Raw genomic sequence first — 11,861 nt, forward strand, 5'->3', positions numbered from 1 at the left:
ACCTTAGAAGTACCTCGGGACGACATCCATTCCATAAGCTCTGTGGCACGTGCAATAAATCTTATACACTTTAGTAGAAATAACTACATAAGTACAGGTTTGAATCTCACCCTGGGCAAGTGTTTGTGTGTGTATATGTATATGTCCATATCCCGAATATTATGGCCTCATTTATACCCAGTACACATCTCAGTGCCTGACTTTAGTAGCCCTGCAGCTATCATCCACCTTAGAAGTATCTGTTGGCAACCCTAAACCATGTAAGGTCAGAGGTGCATGTGGTAAATGTGTAACCATAATGGTCTGAAAAGATAGATAGAGATTTGAACCTCACCCCTGGCAAATGTAAATGTGTTTGTAGGGTAAATTTTTTTTTTAAATCTCTCACCCACTACATCACCCCATGCCAGTATTTACAAGGGCTGGTGATGTTCCTCACCTTAGAAGTACCTTGGGACAAAATCCATCCTATAAGCTCTGTGGCATGTGCAATAACTGTAGTACACTGTAGCAGCAATACATAGCTAGGTTGGGGTTTGCACCTCAGTAATGGCAAGTGTGTGTGTGTGTGTGTGTGTGTGTGTGTGTGTGTGTGTGTGTGTGTGTGTGTGTGTGTGTGTGTGTGTGTGTGTGTGTGTGTGTGTGTGTGTGTGTGTGCGTGTGTGTGTGTGTATGTGTGTGTGATTAGTATCCTGTGTGGGGGTTGGTGTGACTGTGCAATAACAGGATCCATTGGGGGGTGGGTTTTGCTAAATTATTATGTTGAGGACCTAGTATATGTCACAATTTCCACATTACAAGGCCAACAGTTGTCAAACATCATAGAGGTTGGTGTAGACTACCCACAGCCCTAAATGTGACAGTATGGATTATTGAACAATATAGGCAACCCTTCTATTACTCAGAGACCACTCTTCACCCATGTGTCATACACAAACACACTTGGCTAGGCAACAACCACTATATCGGTAATTTCCATGTATATTGCCTCACAGTACTCATGGTGTGATTGCAGTGGACTACATGCCTGGTGACTACAACAGCACCACTGACATCAGAAAGTACATTGATGTGTTACATCTCCTGAGTGAGTGTGTGTTATACAGCAAGTAAAAGGACATGGCACCCTGTTCCATCACCTCAGTAGCTCAGTCAATGTTTACAGTGGCCCTTTTGCCATGTTCCCCACTGGACACCTGCAACAACTGTAGAGTCTGCAAACATACCCCACAAAGGGAATACCATGCCTTATACACATGCCTTGTATGGACAGATGCCAATAACTCCACTGAATACCCATATCATACTGTCAATGTAGGTGCAATCACTACCTCAGTTACATAGCCAGGTCTCACCAAATGAGGTTAGGAATGCTACATCAGAAGATACCAATCTGTCCACACAATATGCCCCATAGACCTCAAGCACATTTCCACATGCCAAAGAACATGCATGTGGGACGTGCACAACCCAGATACTGTCCATGTTATGGAATATAGATCACATACATGGGAAGCAGTGCACATCACTGGCCACCCACAACAGAAACCTGGATGTGTGGATGGGGAATACAATACCCACTCCTGGGGACCACTCCAGTGACTATACACTTGAGCCACACTGGGGACTGTTGCCATATGGCCTGATGCCAAGGTATTTCCTTGGGCTAGCCTTGTAGAGCCTACAGACCCATTCACCTACTACACACCTATGAAGCAAAGAACATATGGATCTCAGTACTGGCAAATGCGTGTGAGTGTGTGTGTGTGTGTGTGTGTGTGTGTGTGTGTGTGTGTGTGTGTGTGTGTGTGTGTGTGTGTGTGAATAGTAATCCCAGTGTGTATGGTTGATGAATATCCCCTGTGGCTGTGGTTATTAGCAATCGGACGTGTGTCCAAAACCAGAAGATGTACCATTCCCCATTCTACAACAGATGTTGTACATCAACATGTACCTATGTACAACCCTCAGCCCTATAATCTGTGAGGCATATGCAATCACTGTATTACAGACTGGGAATTGCTGTCCACATACTGTACCCTGCCTATGACATGGTGGATGTGTCAAAACACTGCCATACTCTGTGGCCTTGCTGCAGGGCCACATTCTGGTGACATACAGATCCCTAGAACAGAAATGGGATACAGCATGTGAGAACACATTTACTCAGCACTTCATTTGTGGAGGGAGAGAGGGGTAAAGCTGGCACTGAATGTGTTGGTAAGACTGTGGTGAATATCTGTCTCACAATAGGTATTAGTTTTGTGCAGTAACTTGCAGCACTTAATGCTGCAGATGTTGTTGATATAACTGTCAAGATTGTTGTGACTGTCATCAGTGTCTGCTGCATCTCTGCTGCCATAGATGCCTATCGGGGACTCCATGAGGGATCCAAAGTTGTGTTTGAGGCTAATAAGGGAGTTCGACAGTCATGGGACTCCACATTTCCCTGCAACAGTGTCCTCCTGATGTACACTTTAGTAATGGCAGGGGACCATCACATTGCCTCCCAGTGTTTGGAGGACAGTGTCTGGGTTCTGTTGACTCTGGCTAGTACCATGCATTCATGTATCTGTTTGTACAGTGTCTATGTGTATGATTCCACAGTCATGCAACTACATCCCATTGCCATGGGTGCAGTGAAGACATCCGCCGTTGTGTTCATGGCTGCAAAGTCAGCTTTCAGGAATTTTTGCCAGGTGGTTATCTTTGTGGGTGGTGTGGCTGACATGTTGAGTTCCATGTTGATTACAGCCTCTGTAAATCTCACCATGCAGGGATTGACATTTTGGGATGAACAACAGTCCCATATTTAAGTGGTCAACACAGGTCAAGGTTGTTGCATCCTCTACCAGGGGTTAGTATGAGCTGGTCTAGGGCAATGGAAATGATGAATCCCAGAAATGTTGGGTCACTGTACTGGTGACTGGCTACATTCCCTAGGTGATGGAGGGGTAGTTAAAGACTTGTACTATGTCAGTGTTGCATTGGACCATCAGAGATGGCAGGGTGTTGAGGAATGTGCATCGAAAGTCTAGGGACATAGATGTGGACCCATAGCAGGCTATGGTCTGGATTACACTATTACCCCAAGGCAGTTGTACTGGATGTATCTCCAATGCATTATGATGGGATACTAGTCTCGGGCTGTTCTTCTCCATAATTAATATGGAGACAATGCCACCTGTGGAGATGTTGTGTGTTCCATGTTTATGGGCTGAAAGCTGTGGAATGCATCATAGCCTGATATTACAGGTCTGCTGTCTGCTGCTGTGAACCACCTCTCCATTACTGTAGACATGTGTCCTCCACTCCAACAACTGCTATGAGTGACTGCATCCTGACAGTTAGATGTCCACTGTTGAGCAGCATGACCCTCAGATTGCATACATGTGCAGCTGTAATGGTGGTTATAACATTAGGAACACTGCCTAATAAGGCACCATAGGGGTGGCAAGACACATAGCCAGTACCTGGCAACCCAGTGCTTACAGATGTAGGACATCCATGGCAAGTCATTGGGTTCTGTCAATCATTCCATCCCAAGCAGAGAGGTCCTGGATGCCCTTAGAATGACATATAACACATAAGCCAATATTCCAGTCAACCATCTGTTGTTAATACCGCAGCATCATTCTGGCTGACAGCGGGACACTGCCCAGGGCTACTGTCACACCTGCCTGGACCGCATAATCAGAGAGTTCAACCATGTCTCCTGCCATGTAGTCTAGGGAGGTGTGTCCCAAGTCATACACACCCACATGGATATGGAGTGATACAAGTAGTTGCTGTGGAGTGACATGACTGGCTGTGTCATGTATTAGATGCTGGCATGTGATTGATATTTGGCTGGAACCTGCTCCATATTTAACATAGTGAGTGGGATGTGTGTGCCTCAGTATTGAGTTACCCATGATCACTGTATTGTGCAAGGTGGTTAGCCATAGGAGCTTAGGTTGGGGCCACACTCTGTAGGTTAAATATGTGTCCCTTGGCATGTGCCATGTCACGGTGTCTGAGTGGGTGTCCGCCTTGCTGGTCTGTGCTGTTTTGGTAGATGTCCATTGAATGCCTCTGGGAAGTTGGGTGTGTGGCTTTTAACTGTATGTCATGGCTGTCAAAGTGGGTGTCATGGTGAGCTACATGTTTCACATGGTGTGGTGAAGGTGTTGATCTTACCCTTTTGACCTGCTAGTCCAGTCCTTGCTGGAGAATGCATATGTCCACATTGGGTGATATATGGGTAACCCTCACAGGTCTGAATGTTTGGAGCTTAGAGGGGAGGGTTGTCTGTGTACATGTGGCAGTTGTATCAGTACCCCTGAATGGACATGTGCACAAGTTTAATGGCCGAAAGCACAGATAACCGCCCTTCAAACATGCCAGGAGGGGTGGACATAACTAGTAAGTACTGGGGCGACATATGTGATAAATGAGTACTGCTGACGACTCACAGGTGTGCCACACATCATGATACAATAACCTGATGAAGTGCCAAGCCATAATGCTAGTTGAAGTGCAAGACAGAAAGAACTGTCATGATGTATCGGTGGAACAGAAGGCAGACTGTCTGCCACCTGTAATACTTTACCACAGCTGTACAGTTATCAACAGCTTTGGGGACGTGAAAATTCAGTAAGCTCTGTAGCATGTGCAGTAACTGCATAATACTATAGTAGACATACCTAGATAGGCAAGAGTTCTAATTCCAGTACTGGAAGGTGTATGTGTGTGTGTGTGTGTGTGTGTGTGTGTGTGTGTGTATGAATCATGTACTATCTGGCTCATACCATTTTTAACCTGTGTACTACCCTTTACACTTTTCTTCACCCCAATTTAGTAGACCAGTTGATGTCACACACCTCAGAAGTACCTTTGGTAGAGTTGAATATGCATAAGCTCTGTGGCACGTCTCATAACTGTGTAGCACTATAGTAGGAATACCTAGATAGGCAGGAGTTCTAATCCCAATACTGGCAAGGATGTGTGTGTGAATCATGTTTGAAACCTATATGTGGATGGACATGGTCTGTGTGCCTTAGCAATGCCCATGTATATGATATTATAGCCAAATAGGCCACAGTGAGTATACTGACACATATGGCAGCATGAGGTATCATACCTGACTGAAACATTATGCTGACAGGATGTCTGCCACACTCAGAGGTGGCCTGCCTTGTAGGTGCAATACATGAGTACAGATGCTTGGATTTACAAGTGAACTGTACCTGTTATGAGTCACATTAAATGCTGGAAGAGGTGAGGACTGTCATATTGTGGTCTTAATTAGTATATAACAGGAACACCTTGCATCCACTGTATACCAGTAATGTGTCACACATGACCTTACCTTTGGCCATTTGTCCAGCACAATTTGCTGACCTATGTCCAGACATCTTGGCACTGACAAGTTGTGATGTATGCTACAGGAATGTTGAATTCATATCAGATAGGCCCCAGTGGTGACCCCTGTGATGCAATGCAGTTAACCCTAGCGCAAGTGAACATGCTCAAGAAGCGATATAGCTATAACATAAAGCAATATAGCTATTACTGATGGTTGTGTGCATGGTAAATTGCATGCACTTCCCATGCCTGGGGCATTGCCAGGCAAAAACAGAACAATGTAATGCTCACCAGCTTCAGGCTGCTGTCCCATATGCAGACCAGAGGGTCCTAGGTAGTTATGAGAGGGAGTTATTGTCAGCAAATGCACATGTAGCCTTGGTATAGGATGGATGCAGCATGTCTGCACAACTACAGTACTAACCGCAATAATACACAATGTCCTGTCCTCATCATAGATGTGCACCTCTGTGCATTAGAAAACCCTATCCACAACTGCAATCAGACCTGACACATTCATGTAGATACAATTCAGATGTATGTATGTCTGATACATTAGTGTACTAATCCCCACTGGGCCCTTACCTGCATGCTCCTCATCCAGTGTGTGTGTGTGTGTGTGTGTGTGTGTGTGTGTGTGTGTGTGTGTCTGTGTGTGCAACCCACCTCCACAATGCTTCCCTCAGCGTCATGGCTTGTGCATTAACCATGTGGCCCAAGTCTGGTGAGGAGCTCCTCAGTGGGTGTCAGTAGGGGCTGGATGACTGGGCCCTCACCTGTGACTAGCCAGTCCCTTGTTACAGCAGCAGTCCATTGATGGGCATGGAATTTGAGGTCAGTGGCCCGATGCTGCACATGCACATAAGTTTTGTTGTGCAGGCTGGCATCATTTACCCTGTGCACCACACTGTTCCACAGGGCAGTCCTCTTCTGCACATCTTCTGCTCTCCATCAATATGATAGGGCATAATGTCCAATCACATATTGGGTGATGATGTCTGTTTCCCCCACAGAGAATGCTGGTAGGCGAGCACTTTGCATGTTACCTGGAAGACATAAACAGCAAAAGGTCACAGGACCTCATATGGTTGTCAAAATGCACATCAACAGTGGATATTACTTGCAAATAATCCAGACTACACCAGAACCCTTCAAGCTATCATGGCTATAGCAGCTTGCATTACACACCTGTCCCTGAGCTATCTTATTTCCCCCCAATGTTGAACACTTGATTACATAATTCTCTATCCTCCATTCATTTCTGTGTAGAGGGTTGACATTGGTCATCTTCCATGTGGATGGTGTGTGTATGGTGGCAGGTCTGTGTTTGACTGTGGTATGTAATGGAGCTCTGAGCACATGCATGAGTTCATGTAGGAGGCAGACACTGATGTTATTATGCACAATGGAGATACGCTGTTGTTGCCATAAGTAGGCAATATGTGCATGCTCACCATTGCTGAGGGGAGGAGTGTGGATGATGTTCATATCTCCATGCATGGCTGGAGTGGACAGAGTGGTGATGTTACCACCTAACCTGTGTGATGCAGGTTCCCTATATCCATGGCTTGTGTGTATGAGGTGTTCTTTATCCCCAGTACAGGGTCAATTGTGTTGTTTCATTTGAGAGATACAACATATGTGGAGACATGGTTGCAATTGTCCTTGATGGTGTAGATATGTCCAATTCATAGTCATAGTCAGCCTTACAAGACATCACCTGTGAACTTACCTGCTTGCTCAGATATAGGTGGACTTGCTTCAATGTTTATGCCTGCACCTATGTGTCCCTGTAAATTCAATGTAGCAACCTATTATGTGGCTTGTGTGTTGCTGGTGTCCACCAAAGGGGATTACTCTACCTTGGTGGAGGCTGGATATACAGGTCAGGTACTGCTGTGTCCATATAGCTACAGTGGATACAAAGGCTACATACCCCTGATACACTGCCTGATATTTGTGCAACTGGAACATGACATCACAATAACTCATTTCATAACAATTCCCACCTGTACTGTATCCTATAGCCTGTACAATTCAATTGAAAATATAACAATCTGGTCTGTGCAAACATATGGAAATAATACTCAGTACAATAAGCTGGCTGAATGAGTGTGCACACCATCAAACTTGTGAATGGACCTCTTGTGATGGTTACAGCATTCATCCATCTTTGTCTGGACTCTAACATCATGGCACATTTTCACTTGGCAATAGTTGTGCACTTTCCAAAGAACATTTTTGATTGTATTTCAATGGAATTTTACAGGCAGTGGCAGCTGATGACTTCAAATCAAAGGGGGGCTGCAGGAGACAGCTGAATGGGTGGGGTCAATGGGAATGGGTGTGGCCAACTAGAAAGGGGAGGAGCTATGCTCAAAACCACAAAAAATATAACTTTAATTAAATACTCTGCCCTGGGTGCCAAACCATCATTATGAGAGTCCAATCAAGACAAAATGAAGTGTAGAAGAAAAAACATATCTCAATCCATTGGCTGCATGACAGCTTACTTAATATCTAGATGGAAACAAAAAGGTTGTGAGGCTTGAAAAAAATAAATTACTTTTTAAATACATTACTGGAATGCTAATCAAAATCAAGTATAAGAAAAACAAGCAGCACTCAACTCAAACCACTTCTCCTTGTACTCCAGTTCTAATTATAATTTATATTCAGCTTTATTAAAGTACCAAGTAACATGCTGAAAGTAACAATCTCTGTGATAAACCCACTTGTAAAAATGTTTCTTATCCAAAAAAGATCTGCTGCCTGACAACATCTATCTACTTGTTTCATGGGGAAAACATGATCAAAGTAAAAAATGAAAAGCAAACAGGAAACAAGCTCAACATACATTGCTTAAAGGATTACTGCACAGGATATGGACCACACATGATAGATTGACGTTCTGTTTAGTTTGCAGGTAAAGCCTGTAATGAGCTCTTAAAATAATGTAATCCTGCCCTTTATTACAAATACTGTCATATGCATTTCAATACCCAAGGCTTATATGTTATCTAGTTATGTAAGTATTCTCTGCATGGCAACAACAGATATGCTTTCAATGTTGGCAATTCTTTAACAGTATGCTTATTAAAACTTACTTGCAACTTACAATCTCAGACAAGCTTACCAGATGGTCATTAAAGCATTGCTACTTAAACACAGGGCAACAGGCACTTTCCGAATAATAATAAGCATAAATCAACAGTATAAAAATATGACAGAAACCAGAACATTCTGCAAAATCAAGGACAGATGAAAAGCCATTGTAGTACTTGTGTCTACCTTGGATGGGGGGATAGTCTGCACATTTACACTGCATAACTGATCCTTGCCTTGCTTGGACACATCCAGAGTCACTACATGGGGGAGTGGGGTGCAACAAGTATGTCACAATTTGAAATGTCTCTGGCTGACTGCGATGGCCCTGACACATTTGTCATACCTCTCAACCTCAGAGCAAGATATCTGGACAAAACGATACATAGAAGTGGGACAAAGGCCCAATAATGACAATTTTTAAATATTGCTCTTATAAACTTAGAAAGATAATAGAATAGTAGGTCTTGCATTAGTATGAATTTTCTGAAGGGTATGAAATCTGAAACTGAAATGTCTGTCATTATTTTCTAACTTCAGTCTTTAATGATTTGCTACTAATTTGCCAAAATAAACACACTTTTATGAAAAATGGACCAAAAATGTGATTCAAAAATATAAAATAGCCATACAATACAGCTGGGAACTTGTCAAAGAAGGGGCAGTTTTTAATATTAGTACTGATAACTTGAGCAGCTGACAAAATAAAAGAATCTTCATGCATTTCTGAAATAAAAGTAATCTATAACTGATTATTACAGTTATTTATTAATTGTAAACCCTCCATGTTTTCTTCCAAAATTGCCATTTTGCAGAGGGATTATTAGTGGAAGAGCAACATTTTGAGCCAAAATCGGGGACAGTTGAGAGGTTTGGATATGCCTAATTCTATAAAGCAATTTATTTGCATGTACCTCTCAACCTGTTAATGCAGGCAATCTGGACAAGGCCAAATATATGGAGGGAACACATAAACAGTACTAAAAATTGCTGTTGTATAAACTGAGACAGTTGATTGAATAACAGGTCTTGCTTTAGCATGCATTTTTCTGAAGGTTATGAAGTCTGGAACTCAGTGTCTGTCATTATTTAGTGACTTCATTCCTAAATGATTTGACAGAAAACCACACATTTTATGAGGAACAAATGAAAAATAAGAAGCAAAAATCTATTCATTCTGCAAAAATCTGGACAGTTGAGAGGTATAGTTCAGTTGGGCCTGTCTTTGAGTTTGCTGCCCATCCCCCCTCACAAAATCATGGTCAAATGGCGCTTCCTCCCCTACAGCCATTCCAATGAACCATTCCTTGGCTATTTCACCCCATTTACAGTAAACACTAATGTGCATACTGCTTTACTTCTGTGATGATTTGGACTTCATTTAAAAGTTTTATTTTGCATTTTACAGTGCTAATAGATATCATATCTGCTAAACAAAGCAATGCAGTCTCTCTCACACACACACACACACACACACACACACACACACACACACACACACGCACACACACACACACAACACACACACACTACCTGGGACTGGTCCATTCATTGCAGCACTAATTCCTTCCTTGCACAAGAAAGCCTGCGAGATGACCTTCCCTGACGAGACTCCCAGCCTGCCGACATTACAGTCCGAGTCCGATCCCTTTCCAGTGACAGTCCATGCAGTTACAACTGCATAGACGTCTGGGATCTCTGCACTTGAATGCTTCTTAATCTGGACTGCTGCTGAGACAGTCTGTGCATGCTCCAGACTGGTTCAGCAGCAGTCTGGATATCGGAAATGCTGCTAGCGCACATGCATGAAGGCCTGCTACTTGTGATCATTTTATTATTTTCTTTCTTTGTATTTTATTTTACTTTCTTTCTTTTTTTACAGCTGGGGGCTGCAGTCCGGCAGTCCAATAGCACGGGCCATCCCTGTTTACAGGTTAGGGGTCACATTCAAGATGTGAACCATTATGAAATGATCTTCTGTGGTCTGATTGTCATACTGCACATAAACCTAGCATTCCAACAGGGGTGTGTACACTTGTTATAGCCACTGTATATAGGTGTTGATATAACTGGTAGTGGTAGACATGGACAGTGGGTCATAAAACAGGTGGACACTTCTCTGATAATCATGCCTACTCCAGTACCCACATCAGTGTCAGGGCAATGCAACCACCAGTAGCTGTACACATATATGTCTGCTGTATGCACTGACACTGATATTACACACATGTGCAACATGCAGAACCTATTTACCTGACTGCTTGAAAACCACGTGATTAGTTTTGTGCCTTCCAGCTGAACATATGCATACATACATGTGCTCAGGGGATACCTGGTATACATTTCTATTGAATGTAAGTCTGGCATACTGTATTTACAGTCTTGCTGCTCAATCACACATCTCAACCTTTTACAGCAGTACCTCTGGACAATGGCACATATAAATGGGTGTCAAAAGGGACATCAGTATTGATACTGTATTAATATAGGTGAACCATACATTAGTATGTTGATTGCAAAGTATGGTTTGACATCACTGTGATAACCTCGAAGATGTCCAACAGTCATAAATAGACCATTACGTTACAATGCCATTGCTCACAGACCTGCCAATGGTTTGGCTGACATAACACAGGTATATGTGGATGTGACTACAGATATCAGTCAGAAATGTGCTTATTGTCCAGCAGAACACCGTACAGTTGAATGTTATTAATTCAATATATTACATGCAGTTCAACACACATGTCTGCAACAATACACTACTATGCACATGCCCTCTATAGGTGTCTTAGCTTTACAAGGCAAAGATGTGTCATAGTCATAATCACAGGTAACATGGATATGGAAATCATCCCATTAATTGGCCTAGCAGTGGCACAGTCACAACTGCTTGCTAGACACCCCTGGGGTTGTCATTTATGAGCTGTCCTTTCCCAGATGAGTCAGGCTCTTGAGCTGTGATCCCACCTCACAATCTGTCAGAGCATCACATTTGGACAATGCCTAAAATGATGGGGGGATAAACAGGGACAGACTTTAAATATATCTGTTACAAACATAGGAAGTTCATAGAATGATACATTTAGCATTACAGTGAATATTCTTAAGGATGTGGAGTCTTAAACTCAAGTAGTTGTCATTACCTGATGACTTCAGTCTTCAGCTATTTGCCAGAGAAGTACAGATCTCAGGAGAAACAGACAAAAATACATGATATAAAATGTGGATGTTCTGTGAAGATCTCTACAGTTGAGAGGTATGTCTGTGACATCTCACACTGCAGAGAGGGCCAGATGCTATGGCCATAGTAGCTGTTTAGCAGGACATTAGTACAGCATGTCTTGTTAGAACATATATTCCTCCAAATCATATTTTACATTATTACAGACAAGTACTACATTCAGTTA

This window comes from Protopterus annectens, chromosome 1.part0 (assembly GCF_019279795.1).
Source record: "Protopterus annectens isolate FY-2018-M chromosome 1.part0, PAN1.0, whole genome shotgun sequence".
In the NCBI taxonomy this organism is placed as follows: Eukaryota; Metazoa; Chordata; order Ceratodontiformes; family Protopteridae; genus Protopterus; species Protopterus annectens.